This window comes from Giraffa tippelskirchi, chromosome 6 (assembly GCF_054371585.1).
Source record: "Giraffa tippelskirchi isolate mGirTip1 chromosome 6, T2T-mGirTip1v1.2.pri, whole genome shotgun sequence".
NCBI classification, from domain to species: domain Eukaryota; kingdom Metazoa; phylum Chordata; class Mammalia; order Artiodactyla; family Giraffidae; genus Giraffa; species Giraffa tippelskirchi.
In genome coordinates this window covers 11589126-11604819 of record NC_137280.1, presented here as the reverse complement: position 1 = coordinate 11604819, position 15694 = coordinate 11589126, and the positions used below count along the sequence as shown (strand labels likewise).

Sequence of the window (15694 nt, the reverse complement as noted above, 5' to 3'; positions counted from 1 at the left end):
CCAGCTCCCCCAGATGAAAAACAAGCTGATAAATAAATGCCCCTCTCCCCAGTTGTTAAGTGCTGATAATGGCTTCTAGCGGTTCTGCACTTTCATGGATATTCTCCCTTTAACTTAATTTTTTTAAAGGTAACACATTCAAATGGCCCAAAATTTAAACAATATAAAAATTCTTATTTCTACACCCACCTGCCTTCCATTGTGCCAATTCTCAACTCTCTGCAGGTAACCTTTTTTTTTAGCTTCTTGTGTATCTCTTCAGATACTTTATACTCATATAAGCAGATATAGATATGTATTAACAGAGAACTCCTAAGAGGTCTCAGAACTGTAAGCCAAAGAAATCCTGCTAATAGTAAAACTATAGACACTCAGAAAATCTGAGCAACAGGTCTTTCCCATCAACCCTTTAGTCATGACTTGTGGCTGCTTTCTTGTAGTTGAAGTTCTCAGCTCTAAAGAAAATTGGTTCCAGTGGGACTCTTTAACAAGTTCATTACCCAGAAAGAACTAAAACCTTTGCCTCATTTCCAGGTCTGAAAGGAAAAAAAGGGTGAGATTAGGGAAGCTCTTGAGACCCATCTCTTCATTGGTTGATTCATTTGTTGACCATTCCTGTGGACCAGGCGCTAAACCAGGCCCCAAGACACAGGCATAGTGCCTGTGCTCACTGCAAAAGGAAGACAGCTTGCTGCTGCTGCTGCTAAGTCCCTTCAGTCGTGTCCGACTCTGTGCGACCCCATAGACGGCAACCCACCAGGCTCCCCCATCCCTGGGATTCTCCAGGCAAGAACACTGGAGTGGGTTGCCATTTCCTTCTCCAGTGCATGAAAGGGAAAAGTGAAAGTGAAGTCGCTCAGTCGTGTCCGACTCTTAGCGACCCCATGGACTGTAGCTTACCAGGCTCCTCCATCCATGGGATTTTCCAGGCATGAGTACTGGAGTGGGGTGCCATTGCCTTCTCCGGAAGACAGCTTAGACAAAGGCTATTATTTAGATGATGCCGATTGCAACTGACAGAATATCCAACACAAAGAGTCTCTGTTTTAAAAGGTCTGTGTAGTCAAAGTTATGGTTTTTCCAGTAGTCAGGTATGGATGTGAGAGTTGAACCATAAAGAAGGCTGAGAGCCAAAGAATTGACACTTTCGAACTATGGTGCTGGAGAAGACTCTTGAGAGTCCCTTGGACAGCAAGGAGATCGAACCAGTCAATCCTAAAGGAAATCAATCCTGAATATTCATTAGGACTGATGCTGAAGCTGAAGCTCCAATATTTTGGCCACCTGATGTGACGTACCAACTCATTGGAAAAGTCCCTGATGCTAGGGAAGGTTGAGGGCAGGAAAGAAGTGGGTGACAGAGGATGAGAAGGTTGGATGGCATCACTGACTCAATGGACATGAGTTTGAGAAAACTCAGGGAGATAGTGAAGGATGCTGCTGCTGCTGCTAAGTCGCTTCAGTCGTGTCCTACCCTGTGCGACCCCATAGACGGCAGCTCACCAGGCTCCGCCGTCCCTGGGATTCTCCAGGCAAGAACACTGGAGTGGGTTGCCATTTCCTTCTCCAATGCAGGAAAGTGAAAAGTGAAAGTGAAGTCACTCAGTCGTGTCCGACTCTTAGCGACCCCATGGACTGCAGCCTACCAGGCTCCTCCATCCATGGGATTTTCCAGGCAAGAGTACTGGAGTGGGGTGCCATTGTCTTCTCCGATAGTGAAGGATACGGGGTTGCAAAGAGTTAGACATGACTTAGCAGCTGAACAACAACTGAAATATGAAAACATAAAGTTGACTTTAGATACAGCTCAATTCAGAGCTTCAGCAATGTCACTAGGGGCCATCTCTTGGCTCTTTTCCCTCTGGGTTGGTTCAGTTCTCACTCATGGTTGTCCAGGAACACTCAGGTTCATATCATCACTGATTCAGGTTAGTGGAAGTGAATCAGTGCTTCGCAAATCCAAATATCCAAAGGTTGAGTGTCCTTAGCCTTGATTGGCTTAACTGGATCACCTGTCCATTTCTAAACCAATCACTGAAGCCCACAGGGATGGACTATACTGATTGGTCTAACCTAGGTCACATGTTCCACTCTCGGTGCCCAGGGTCAATTTTCTCCAAAAAACATATAGGTCCAGAGTGAAGGAGAGGTAGTCCTCCCCAAATTAAACAGGGTACTGTAGCCATACACACAAAATACACTGCTGGGGCACAGAAATAGGAAGTATCCACTCCATCCGTGCAATTACAAGTGCAGTGAGTATTGCAAAGGGGAACTGCAGGGTGCCATGGGGAGTCTGCCCCAGGGTGAGGCATCAAAGACTTCTTCCTGTGGAAGGAGTGGGCAGCAACCCAGTGAAGGTTGTGGGTTTATATTCATGGGAGGGAAAACTGTCTTGGGAAAGCCCAGATATGGGAAAGCATGAAGCCCTTTCCCAGAATTGAAAGATCTACGATATGACTGGAGCTCAGAGAGCAGGAGTGGGGAGAGACCGAGACCAGATGGGAAAGGAGCCAATAGGGTGGACCTGCCCCTTTAACCCAAGCCATGACCTAATGCCAAGCTCCACATGTGATGGATTTCTTGTATTCAGTCCTGTCACCCAGCCCAGTACTTGGAGACCCAATGCTGCATGAGTGTGCGGATCAGCTCTCACCAGGTCACTTCCTGGCCCTGCCTGCTCTCCAACTCCTGTTTCTCCCACTCTTGACTTCTCCTAGCCCTGCTGGTCACACACCCCCAATTCAGAAGGGTGTTCGGAGGGAAATCTGGCCAGGTGGGCATGCAAGCTGAGAGCCAGTCCTCAGGACCTAGCCTCACCATACTTACCAAGGCTGCCTCTCCGTTGGACACCCACCTTGTGAACTGAGGCCCAGACGGACATTGTCACAAGGCCTGGGGTCCAGGACAAACATGGGGAGTGAGCAGTAACCTTCCAAAGTGAGCAGAGGGCAGCAGGGCAGGGGCCACGGGACCAAAAATATGGTCCTGAGTGTTCTCTGGGCTCTGAAAGCTGCTGAAAGCTGACCCAGGCTTCAGCTTTGAGTTCTTGGGGAAATATTTTGTTACCAAGTCCAAGTTTGCTCTGCTCACTGCACAACAGGCCAGTAAAATAGGAGCAAATGTGCGGAGGCAAGGAATATGACTTTATTCAGAAAGCCGGCTGACCAAGAAGATGGCAGACTAATGTCTCAAAACAGCCATCTTGCTCGGGTCTGGGTGCCAGGTTCTTCTGTAGAACCAGCGAGAGAAATGATGAGGAAGTTAAGTTAAAAAAAAGGCAGAATAGAGAGGGAGAGGTGGTGATGAAGTAAATTAAAAGGGCAATCAGTCTTGCAAAACATCTCCTAGAATGACCAGCCTCGGGGAGGGGATGTCTTAGTTTCTTCTTTCTTGCCACCATTCACAGGGGGGCAGGGTCAGATTATCTCCCTGTGAGCTGAACAAAGGCATATTAGTTTACCAGTCAGGCAGAGGGGCAGGGTTCTCTGAGGCGGGCCACTATGTATGATCATAACCACAAAAGCAATGAAAAGTAAAGTTTAAAGTCAAACAGATCCAACATGGAGTCAAAATTGGCTCTTCACTGTAACAGTTTCATAACTCCTTTGATGAGAGTCATGGGAAATGCAATTTCTTCAAAGTCTCTTATACAGGAAAGTGAGGAAAACAAGACAAGAGAGCATCAGATCTGCGTTTAGTGCCTGATGCCGCTTGCCTTATGTTCTGGGCAGAACTGTCTATTTCCTCTCGAGTTGCTGCTGTTTCTGACATATTTAGAGCTGCCCAGTTTACACAGGTGTTTTCAATTATAAGTTGCCTCACTTTCTGAAAGTAAATTAATAAATAAATGAAAGAAGAATATTATGAGAGTGGTTTTTTTTGTTTGTTTTAATTTCAGGCCCTCTCGTGTTTTAAAACATTTCCTTCTCTCAGGTCTATGCTCTCAAAGTGGAATCAGAGCCACCACGGATGGACAGCCAGCTTCCTCTATTTAATCAGTTGCTCGTTAATGCACAATATACAGTTTCCTCCTGACAGTCCAACAAGAGTAACCACAGCTGCAAACACAGATCTGTGTTTAGCTAACAGACCAGCAAGGCTCATGCCAATCATCTCTTTTATGCAATACTTTATGCAAATGTGAATAAAGCTCACAGGGGGCCCAATGTCTTCTTGAAGGTGGTTTATGTGCAGAAATTACTGCTTGCATTTTCTCATTCATCAGCTTGAAAATGACACTCCTCCACATCTGCTCTTAGTATCTTTTAGGGCTCCCCTAATGCAACCCCTGGTCGCCAAAACCCCACCATAGCTCCAGACCCTGCCAGCGCACCACTCCTCCAGTTTAGCACAATTTAGTAAATCTCAACTTTATGTTTCTTGACATTAGAACCATGTGAAACAAGCACAGAGCTGCTTGTTGGCCGATGCTATGACTATCAGAAAATCCAGGAAGTCCTCCCACCTGAGTTGTTACTGAGCCCAAGGTGGCTCTGCTTGCCACATGACAGGCCAGTAAATTGGAGGACAAGGCGTTGAGTCAGGGAATAGTGACTTTATTTGGAAAGACAGAAGACTGAGAAGATGGCAGACTAGTGTCCCCAAAACAAATCATCTATTGGGGTCTGGATACCAAAACAGAGAGAGGGAAGAGGTAAGGAAGTAAAGTAAAAAAAAAAACACCATTAATTTTGCCTGGCCTGGCCAGTATCAGGTGGCTTGGCCAGCATCAGGGAGGGGTTGCATTAATATTAATTTCTTCTTTTCAGCAACCATTCACAGGTGGGCAGGGTCAAATTGTCTCCCTGTGAGCTGAACAAAGGCACTTAGTGCAGAAGGGCACTTTAGTTTAGTTCAGGCAGAGGGGCAGGGTTCCCTGAAGCAGGCCATTATGTACGATTTACAATAACAAAGGCAACCAAAAGCAAACGTCAAAGTCAAAAAAAAAAAACAAAACAGATCTAAGTTGAGTCTGTTTTGGCTCTTCAGAGATCCCAATGGCATCCATCCCCCCTCAAGGCTAGGGGCCCCTCACCAGGCCTCAATGATTCTGCCCATTTCCCCTTTTCCTCTAGAGCATCTCCCAGGCACATTGTGGAGAAGGCTGCTGGCTCTTCGAAGCAGGACTTGATCTATCTGTATGTCTGTGTAGGCACGGCTGCGCCCTCCTCCTCCTCCTCCCCACAGACACTGGAGCTACACAGAGATGGTGCGGAGGCGATGGCTCTGGGGCCCTCCTCTGGTCTCCTTCCCAAGCAGGCGCTCCTCAGTGCCATCAGCCAGGGCTTCTGGGCACCTGCTAAGCCCCTTTGCAACAGAGAAACTGAGTCCAGGGAAGAGCCTGACAGCAAGCATCCCCCACCCCAAGGGAGGTGATGTTCTGGAGCAGCCTCCTTTCTTGCTAAGCCTCATCCCCCTCACAGTCTTTTTTGAAATAAGCCCTGAGTGACTCACCTCCCACATGCCAAGCAGCCTCTAGGCCATTTTGTTGACTTAAAAGCCATCCTTTGTTGAGACAACTATGCCCTCCCTCCCTTCTCCCATGAAAGCAGCAGCTCCTGTGATGGTTCTTGGCTGTACATCAGAAATTTTCTCCTCTGTTTCAGGAAGATTCATCTGACCAGAGTGAGTAGCCTGCACGGAGCTGGTGAAGGCCGGAGAAGCCAGGAACGTCAAGAGAGCGGCCAGGGCCCTGCAGAGGTGAAGGTATGTGCCTTGTCCTGGCCCTGGAGGACAGTGTGGGGTCATCCAAGAGCGTGTTAGAAAGGCAGGTTCACAGCTCTCACCCCAGGCCCACTGGATCAAAATCTGCCTTTTATAGATCCCTGGGTGACTCGAACAGCAAAGTTTGAGAAGCGCTGGATCCTCTAGGACTCTGTGATTGATTGGATCTGAGTGAGTCTCCAGGTCCTTTCTGTAATCTTCCCCACAGCTGCTGAGTCGCTTCAGTCGTGTCCGACTCTGTGCGACCCCATAGACGGCAGCCCACCAGGCTCCGCCATCCCTGGGATTCTCCAGGCAAGAACACTGGAGTGGGTTGCCATTTCCTTCTCCAGTGCATGAAAGGGAAAAGCGAAAGTGAAGTCACTCAGTCATGTCTGACTCTTAGCGACCCCATGGACTGCAGCCCACCAGGCTCCTCCGTCCATGGGATTCTCCAGGCAAAAGTACTGGAGTGGGGTGCCATTGCCTTCTCCCCACAGCTACCTTGCATAATAAATGCCAAGTACAAAGGTCTTCATTGCACAAAGTAAGAAAGCACAACTTTACTTACTTAATCCTGGTAGCAACCCTGGGGCTTGGAATTGTTATCCCCATTTCACAGAGGAAGGGGCTAGGCTTAAAGAGGTCAGACCACAGGCCCAAGATTATAAACTCAGTTCAGCTCAGTCACTCAGTCGTGTCCAACTGTTTGGGACCCCATGGACTGCAGCACACGCCAGGCCTCTCTGTCCTTCACTATCTCCCGGAGTTTGCTCAAACTCATGTCCATCGAGTCAGTGGTGCCATCCAACAATCTCATCCTCTGTCATCCCCTTCTCCTACCCTCAATCTTTCCCAGCATCAGGGGCTTTTCCAGTGAGTCAGTTCTTCGTATCAGGTGGCCAAAGTATTGGAGTTTCAGCTTCAGCATCAGTCCTTCCAATGAATACTCAGGATTGATTTCCTTTAACGATGGACTCCACAGACTAGGATCTCTCTGGAGGCTGCTCGACTTCTACATCTTCCACTTGAAGCAGGAATTCCCTGCTTCAGAGGCTGCACTTAAATCAAAGCCCCAAGGAAGAAGCATCTTGACTCCCAGCTGACAGTCACTCTAGAAATTTGGGCTGAGATGCCCTGGGCCTCCCTGCAGGGATGGGAGGACGAGGAGGGGCCAGCAGGGCTGTGAGCTACTCCCAGGAAACAGCAGGGTGCAAGCCCCAGCACCCAGGGCCTGTCAGGGCCTGTCCTTCTGCAGCAAGCTCCCACTGCCTAGGACAAAATAGAGCTCTTTGGGCCTGGGCCCAGCTGAGCAGCTCTGGGGCGGGCGGGGGACACATGCCCACAGATCTCCTGGCTCCTGCAGCTCCTTGAGAAGCTGCCTTGCCTCGGGATCCCCAGGTCACAACCCCGAGCTCTGAGACCTCTGTCCAGAAAAGCAGTTTACAGCCTCCCTCTTGATAGCTCAGCTGGTAAACAATCCGCCTGCAATGCTGGAGACCTGGGTTCGATCCCTAGTTGGGAAGATCCCCTGGAGAAGGGAACGACTACCCGCTCCAGTATTCAGGCCTGACGAATTCCTGGACTGTATAGTCCATGGGGTCGCAACGAGTCGGATCTGACTGAGCGACTTGCACTCTTTACTTCTCTGAATCTAGTGCCAGCGTCACCCCTCCGCAAAGTCTGCACAATAGCCCCAGGCAAAATTAAAGCTTCTAGAAGCAGGGACAGTTCTACAAATGTTAACTGGATATATATCATGTGCCCAATAACTCTGTGTGTGTGTGTGTCTGTGTGCGCGCGCATACGTTCAGTCCTGTCTCTCTGCGACCCCATGGACTGTAGCCCGTCAGGCTCCTCTGTCCATGGAAATTTCCAGGCAAGAATACTGGAGTGGTTTGCCATTTCCTACACCAGGGCATCTTCCCAACCCAGGGGTCAAACCCACATCTCCTGTGTCTCCTACATTAGCAGGCAGATTCTTTACACTGAGCCACGGAGGAAGCCCAGGAACTATGCAGGATGTTTTGATTTGTATCATCTCATTTTATCCTTCACCTGTTGAGATAGGTACTATTAATTCCCTTTTTACAACTATGAAAACGGAGGCTAGTGGGTTATGGAGCTAGAATTTGTTGACTGAAAAAAGTATGCACAATGTGAGATTTGTGAGTTAGTTTTATTCGGGGCAAAATGAGGACTATAGCCTGAGAGATAGCATCTCAGATATCTCAGAGGAACTGCTCCAAAGAGGTAGTGGTGGGGCAGTATATATGTGATTTTGGTGAAGGGAGTATACATGCAATCAAGCACACATTTTGGCAGAAACTTGCTTTCACGAGGAGCAGATGTCTCTATGAATGATTTTAGTGCTTCTCTAGATATGAGAAGATGCGAGTTTTAGGGTTCATAAAATCTTCTGAAAATATCTATCTGAAAGCCTGTTCTGCCAGTACTTCCCAGAGCAGAGAGCGTCTCATTCCTAATCTCCACCCTAAACTCTTCTTGGGGTGTGTTAAAGGTCAGAGAACACAGTGGCTAGTGACTTTGTCTTTGTAGAGGCAGATGGCAAGTGACTGTTTTCAGTTGGCAGATTTAAATCCGATCTTTAGTCCAGATTCAGTACTTCTCTACCCAGGAGATGCATTCTTCATAGACTTAATGTGAGACTTACCATATCACTTGATAATGACTTAATTGCAACAGTGTGCACTTTTCCAGTAGACTGCACACTTTTAAGGGTCCCCAAGGTATTCATCTTGTATCCCAATGCTTGCCTTACAGTGTCTAGACTGTCATATACGTGGAATACACTATGTTGAACTGAATCACCTTCAGCAGACTTTTACCAAGCAAAATACTGTAGGCCAGACTCTGTGCTAAGAGCAAGGGATACAAAAATGAAAAGGAAGCAAGGGAGTGGATTAGGTACAAACGCTGCAGTAGAATTAGGTACTTGTGAGACTAGAAGAAGGCACCCGTGTGGGGGGACGCCTGGGGAAGGAGCACTGGAGGGCAGGAGTGGGTTGGGGAGACCACGTGCCTGATGCAGAGCCTGAGGGAGCCTGGGAACAAGAGAGAAATTTGCCACAAGAAGGATGAGCCATTTCAGGGAGGGAAGAGCAGAAGCTGAAGCATGGAGGTGTGCAAGACCCTGGTTTGTCTAGGGCTTTAGGGAAATAATGGGCATCCCTGGTGTTTCAAATGGTCAAGAATCTGCCTGCAGTGCGGGAGATCTGGGTTCGATCCCTGGGCTGGGAAGATCCCTTGGAGAAGGGAACGGCAACCCACTCCAGTATTCCTGCCTGGAGAATCCCCATGGACAGAGGAGCCTGGGGGGCTATAGTGGGGTCGCAAAGGGTCGGACACAATTTAGGGACTTTCACTTCACTTACGGGAATAACAAATGGTACTCTAGAAGGAGTGGGCCTTCTAAGGATTCCCCGCTAAACTGGATTCTTACTACCTAAAACCACAGGCTTCCCCCTTCCCAAAGTGAAGCCCAACTTAGTCAATAAACACTGGCAAATGCACTGAATGCGTGTTTCTGCAGGACAAACAGGGAGACATCCGGTTGAGGGTGCTGGGTTCTTCCTCCTGGGTCACAAAGAGCCCCCTCCAGCCCCAGGAGAAGAGGGTCAGCAGGGTGGCGTGGTAGGGGTGGGCGGTGGGGTGGGGACTGCTTCTTCCTTCCTTATGTTTCCCTTAAAAGTGAAAGTGTAGTCGCTCAGTCACATCCCACTCTTTGCAACCCCATGGACTGTAGCCCACCAGGCTCCTCTGTCCATGGGATTCTCCAGGGAAGAGTACTGGAGTGGTTGCCATGCCCTCCTCCAGGGGATCTTCCCAACCCAGGAATCGAACCCGGGTGTTCTGCACTGCAGGTGGATTCTTTACCGACTGAGCTACAAGGGCTATAGGGAGGCAGAAATTCCTCCTTGTTTAGACGTTGGTCATAGCCCAAGGAGAAGACGACGCTGGGCATAGCCTCCACCCTCCCCACCTCCAGCTCATAGAGGCTGGACAGGTGGCCAGGCCTCGTGCACCTTGCAGTCCCCAGGGTCAGGGGGAGAGCCACAGACCCAGGGAGGGCAGGACGGAGACCCGACTCCGGAGGCACTCTGGGGACCCCGGGGTGAGGAGGATGGGAAGGAGGACATGATCGGGAGACTAACCTGTCAGGGGCCCCCCCAGAACTGTGGCCAGCGCTGCTACAAGGGTGGAAAGAAAGGCAAGGGGATGGAGCGGTGTTTAGGGGGTGCCACTCAGAGTCGATGATTAATTGGGTGTGACGGGAACTGGGCTGCCCTCCAGGCTTCGGCGGGGAGGCTGGCCGGGGGGTAGGCAGTCATCGCTCCGGACACTGAGAGCAGGAGGGAGGGGGGCAGCAGGGGAGGAAGGGCTCGGACACGCCGTGTCTAAGAGCTCGGATGCCAGAAGCCAGGGTGCCCAGAGGTGTGGGTACCGGAGAGCAGGCTGGCCTGGGGAGAGAGTAGGAGTCAGCTGACTAGAAGGCACGCTTGCCAGGCAGCAGGAGTCTGGAGTGAAAAGGAGCGTGACAGTGAGTCACCAGGATGGCCTCCTCGGCCTGCGTCTCCCCCCTCCTGGGGAACTCCAGCTCCTCTCAGACACAGCCCAGGAACGCTTGAGCTTGCTCACTCATACAAGCTCACTTCTTGAACCAGACCTCTGTGGCCCCGTGGTTTCCACAGCTCTCCTTTCCTCGTTCCTGACCACCAGGGACCAGCCAGACTCAGAGCCAAGCCTGGGTCCCGATGCCCACCCAAGAATCATGGCTCCAGCTCTGACCCACTGGGGCCAAGGCCCATTGGCAACAGCATCGATGTCTGCATTGAAAGAACAGACGTTCCACAAGCAGGTAAAGATGAAAGCCAACAAAACCCACAGAAGGCCAGGCCCCGGCTAGAGCAGGACTAGCTCAGCCCCCACACCACCACTACTATCACCACCACCCCACCATCACCAGGAATGGTCCGAGCACCTCCACACCCGCAGAGGCAAGCCCCGTGGACACCCGCCTCCATTCCTACCCCATATTAGCATCTTTCCATAAAGACGGACTCTGAGAATATCAGTTTCAGGGGGAAAAAAATCTCTAGCCTACCCAGACTGGGCAATCTGAAGACACGATCCAAGTAGACAAGGATTAGTACCCAGAGTCTGGATCATCCAGCCTGTGGGCCCAAGCATTATCGTTCTGTTGGCACAACCCTCGACTCCCAGGAAGCTTCTAACCACTTCTCGTCACCTCCAGTGTCCTCAGCCCAGACCCAGCCACCACCATCTCTTGCCTGGGTTATTGCCACAGCCTCCCAACTGATCTTCCTGTTCCTGCCCTTCAGTCCAGTCTTAACACAATAGTCTGAGCAAAACATCCACCATTCAGTGCTCCGCTTCAACCTCATCTTCCCACCTCAGGGTAAAACTCAAGTCCTTCCGAAGCCCCGTGGTCTCAGCCTTAACATGACCACCACCCCCCACAAACCCCAGTGATGCTCTGACCTTGACTCTGGGCTGCTTGTCTTTATTCCCACTGTTCCTCCAGTCCTCAGGCAAAGGACCTTAGCTGTCCTCTCAGGCCCTTTGCACCTGCTGTTCCCTCAGCCTGGAGTATTCTCCCTACACGTGGCCACCCACCCCCTCTTCAGTCTTTGCTCACAGTCTCAGTGATTAAACGATCTCAGATGTCAGCACCTGTACACACATGCACACACACACACACTTTTATCTCCACACCTGCTTAATTTTTCTCCTCAGTGTTTCTCACATCATAGCTTACTTGTTGATCTTGTTTATGTGTATTTCCACAAAGACTAAAATTTTATCTGTTTAGTTTTGTTCCCTCTGGCCCCCCAGTGCCTACAAGAATGCTCACAACTGTGTGTTGAGGTAGATCTGCTGGTCAATTGTGATGGGGAAATGAAACAATAGCTGGGGTCTTTGCAGGAGACCCCCCTGGTTCCCTTACAAATAGACCTGGGCGAGTCTGTCTACTGGACTCCTGGACAGGCCCAAACATGCCTGAGACCTGGGTGAACTTAGCTTTCTTCAAATTTCTTTCATCCCAGCCCTGCTGGAATGCAGGGAGCAATTGAACCCCTGAGTGTGAAGGAGTTCGGTGGGGAACATGGCCCCTGAGAGAGCAGAGGGGCCTGGAAGGAAGGCTGGAGAACTTGCATCTCCAAGACTCGGTTGAACGTCAACAACAAAGCAATTTGGTAACGAGTGTGAGGTCCTTTGTTCAAGAGGAAACAGACTAGGGTGGGCAGAGTACAGTGTTTCACAAGAGGAGCCCTTCTCCCCAGGGATTCCGGCAAGAGTAGGTTTATAGAACTTAGAAGTGAGGACAGGAAACAAGGCATGGTTGGCTAGGAGGTCAGTATATCCTTATAAGGCGCAGGTACTCTTTTCTAGAGTGAGGTAAGCTAAAGCCGAGTTAGAGACTTGTGATTGGTGGTGGTAGGTTTCCTTGATGGTGAGGTGTGTCCCATGGATGCTGACTTAGATCTGTTAGATCTGTGACGTGGGCCTGGCCCCGGGGTCAGCCCCCATTTTGTGGAAACCATGAATTACCTTTACCCACAGGGAGAGGAAAGCAGCTGGCCTGGGAAATACAGAACAGGCAACTGAAGAAAGAGGGGTGCCTGGAAAGCTAAGGGAACAGAGAATTGGGGGTGGGGTGGTGAGGCTAATAGTGAGTTCTGCCCCTAGGAGTCACCAGGGGAGGCCTGTCAGGGTGGGTGTCAGGGAAATAGTATGAGTGGGAGTGAGGAAATGGAGAGAAGGAGGCAGGAGACTTCCCCACACCACAGGCTGTGAGAGGACCTCTGCGGGCTATGGGCAGAGATACATGAGGGAGAGATCCTCAGATTTATGTCCAGGGAGGAGGAGGCCAGTGAAGACAAGGCTGAAGGTAGAGGAACTCCAGGAGACACTCAAAGGTGTGATAATCCAGAGGAGGCAGGGTGCTGTAGCTCCATGAGGAGATGGCACAGAAGGAAAAGGCTGGTCCTAGAAGCTCGAGGGACAGAAAGTGGAGGGGTCACCCCTAAGGACCCCATTTATTTATTTTTTATTAGTAGGACCCCTTTTCTTAAAAATAGTGAGCAGGGTCATTTCCGGGGTGGGGGTGGGGGAGTGGCGAGGACCTGAGGAAAGTGCTAGCTCAAGGGCTTCCCTGGTGGCTCAGAAGGTAAAGAATCTGCCCGCAATGCAGGAGACCTGGGTTCAGTCCCTGGATTGGGAAGATTACCTGGAGGAGGGCATGGCATCCACTCCAGTACTCTTGCCTGGAGAATCCCATGGACAGAGGAGCCTGGCAGGCTACAGTCCATGGGGTCGCAAAAGAGTTATACACGACAGAGCGCCTAAGCACACAGAACAGGAAAGGCAAATGGGAGAAAGAGGGGCCACGTCCACGTGAGAGGCTAAAAGCAGCACTGCAGGCAGCTGCCCTGAAAACCAGGTTGGGTCTCGTTGGCCCTGCGATGGAGCTGGGCCTGGGCCCCAGGCCTGGGAGGGGGCTGGAAGTGCGGTGAGAGAACCGCAGGACCGTGGCGAGGAGACTGAACATGGCAGGTGACAGGAGACAAGGAAATCACGATGCTAGGGAGGCCCCAGAACAGACTGGTGGGAGGCAGGAGAGTCGGGGGACGGTGAGAGGCGGTGTTCAGACCACACTTTAGAGCCGGGACGACAAGGTCCACGCTGCGGCAGTAGGGAGGGGGCGCGGGGCAGATTGATGAGAGAGGCTCGCTGACCCCGACGCTGAGGGGTCCACGATGGTGGCACAGTTAGAGGGACACGGGTCCCAAGTCCTCAGAGCTTGTGGGAAGATGGCAGGGGGAGGCAGTGGACGGCGGGGGAGCCACGGAGAGCTGCCTCCTGGTATCCATCCGCCCCTCCCTCTTCAGCAACAGGCGCTGGGTTCTTTAGCTGGAACCATTGTCACCCAGAGTTTTTAAAATCACATTGCCTGTTCCAACTGGCAGCTTGGAGTGGCCAGGCGACCATTCTGGGTCCTTCTGGAAGCCGACGTGGGACTCCATCGTGTTGACTGAAACTTGCCGCAGCAAGCTGGGCCACAAGGACGAGGGTCCCATCCTAAGAAAGGTAGCGCCTCAGGGGAGACTCAGTCTGTGTCCTGACTTACCCACAAGCCAACTTACCCACCCTGGACCGCCTACCTCTGACACTCCTTTGACTTAATAAAATCATGTGTTTTAGACACTGTTATTTTAAGCTTTCTGTCAGCAGAGAAACTAATCCAGAACATTACTGATGGTGTATGAGGAACAGCCCAGATTTCAAAGGAGGACCGTTTTCTAAAGGAGGGTGCATACGCATTAGCCAATAAAGAGCAATAGGAGGCTATGAGAATATCAGCAATGGCTTCCAGGCCTGAAGTAAACTGTAGGTGTGAGGGAAAACAGCCTCCCTCAGAGGGGCGCTGGGCAGTTGCATCGTTCTTTAGCCGAACTGAGAAGAAGAGGGAGATTCGGACAAGAGCTACAATCCCTGTGGGATGGAACAGGGTTTCTAAATGGCAAAGCTGAGAGGCCTGAGAAGGAGCCAGCAGTGAGGAGTTGGGAGGCCTCAGGACAGAGCTTGGAGGCTGAATCACAAGATGGCCTGTACTGAAGGCAGAGGTCAACAGTGAAAGCCGGGGGCCTAGCCAGGCTTCCATTTTTTCAGGAGCGTTTAGCCCATCTCCTGCCGAACTTGTTGGGGGACACCAGGCTTCCTTCCTGCAGCCCTCCTGCTGGTAGAGAGATGGGCAGGAAGCCAGGCCAGGGTGGGGAGGGCAGAGGGCAGGTCGTGGGAGGCAGGTTGCCTAGCACCAGGGGAGGGAGGAGCACAGCCCTCAGCTGAGAGGTCCTGAGGGTGGTGTTGGAGAAGACTCTTGAGAGTCCCTTGGACAGCAGGGGGATCCAACCAGTCCATCCTAAAGGAAATTAGGCCTGAATATTCATTGGAAGGACTGATGCTGAAGCTGAAACTCCAATACTTTGGCCACCTGATGCGAAGAACTGACTCATTGGAAAAGACCCTGATGCTGGGAAAGATTGAGGGCAGGAGGAGAAGGGGACGACAGAGGATGAGATGGTTGGATGTCATCACAGACTCAATGGACATGACTTTGAGTAAACTCTGGGAGTTGGTGATCGACAGGGAAGCCTGGCGTGCTGCAGTCCAAGGGGTCACAGAGAGTCGGACACGACTGAGCGACTGAACTGAACTGAGCTGAACTGTGGGGCCTCTGTTTCCCACTTTCTTTCCTCGACTGCTTTAGTCCAGTACTTTTACTGTGTGTTTCTAGCCCAACTTCTGTATTAACTTCAGAGGACTCTATGTCACTATTATGAAGGGCTGACCCTTAAACAGGTTTGAAAATGTAAACGCTGGGCAAGTGTGTGGGTCTTGAAGAGGGTCGTTTGTTAGGAGACAGCCTAACAAACAAAAAACAAAGCCTTCCAGGCCTCTGAAGAAGGCCAGCGCAAAACTAACCTGAGGGAGACCCTGGGAAGAATGGTGGCGGGATAGGAACTTGGAGCTGTTAATTATAAAGAAGCAGCCACAAGGGTCAAAGCCTGAAGAGAGACTTGTCCCTGAGTGAGAGGCAGGGCCGCACTTGAGAAGCGGAGCTGCGTTCCCGGTGAGGACTTCGCACAGGAGCTGGGCACTCGTCTGTTAAGAGCAGTCACACGTCTGTTAACCCAGTCACTTTGCAGACCTAGGACAAAGTCCAGAAGTCAGTTGCAGGGATTTAGCACAGGGTTGGCTGGATTTGCAGCCAGGAATGCTTGCTGTTGTTCTTGCTGTTGACACACACTCTTGAGCTGATGTTGCCTCGAGCCTTCCCCACCCCCTGCCCTGCCCAGGGTGAGACCTGGGCAGAGGGCTCGGGTGGGATGGGTTTCGTGGCTTCCAGCTGTGAGGAGGGGCAGCTAGCAGAGGTCAAGGATCA

At 51.0% G+C, this 15694-nt stretch overlaps 1 protein-coding gene and 1 long non-coding RNA gene across 3 annotated transcripts in view; one reads left to right on the top strand and one right to left on the bottom strand.

Annotated features, from left to right (window-relative positions):
• CFAP418 (cilia and flagella associated protein 418) overlaps positions 1-13957 on the top strand; it is a 51368-nt gene extending 37411 nt beyond the window's left edge. Inside the window, exons 8-10 of one of the 2 annotated variants that reach the window (XR_014055828.1) lie at positions 5610-5709; positions 10419-10585; positions 13719-13957. The gene's annotated coding sequence lies outside the window, so the exon portion shown is untranslated. The remainder of the gene's footprint in view (positions 1-5609; positions 5710-10418; positions 10586-13718) is intronic. The other variant, XR_014055827.1, reaches the window with a different exon arrangement.
• On the bottom strand, positions 7867-10077 carry LOC145509064 (uncharacterized). Its single transcript, XR_014055838.1, has 2 exons — positions 9517-10077; positions 7867-9038 (listed from the first exon to the last, which is right to left on the bottom strand). It is a non-coding gene; the product is annotated as an uncharacterized LOC145509064 (long non-coding RNA).
• Positions 13958-15694: the final 1737 nt, after the last annotated feature.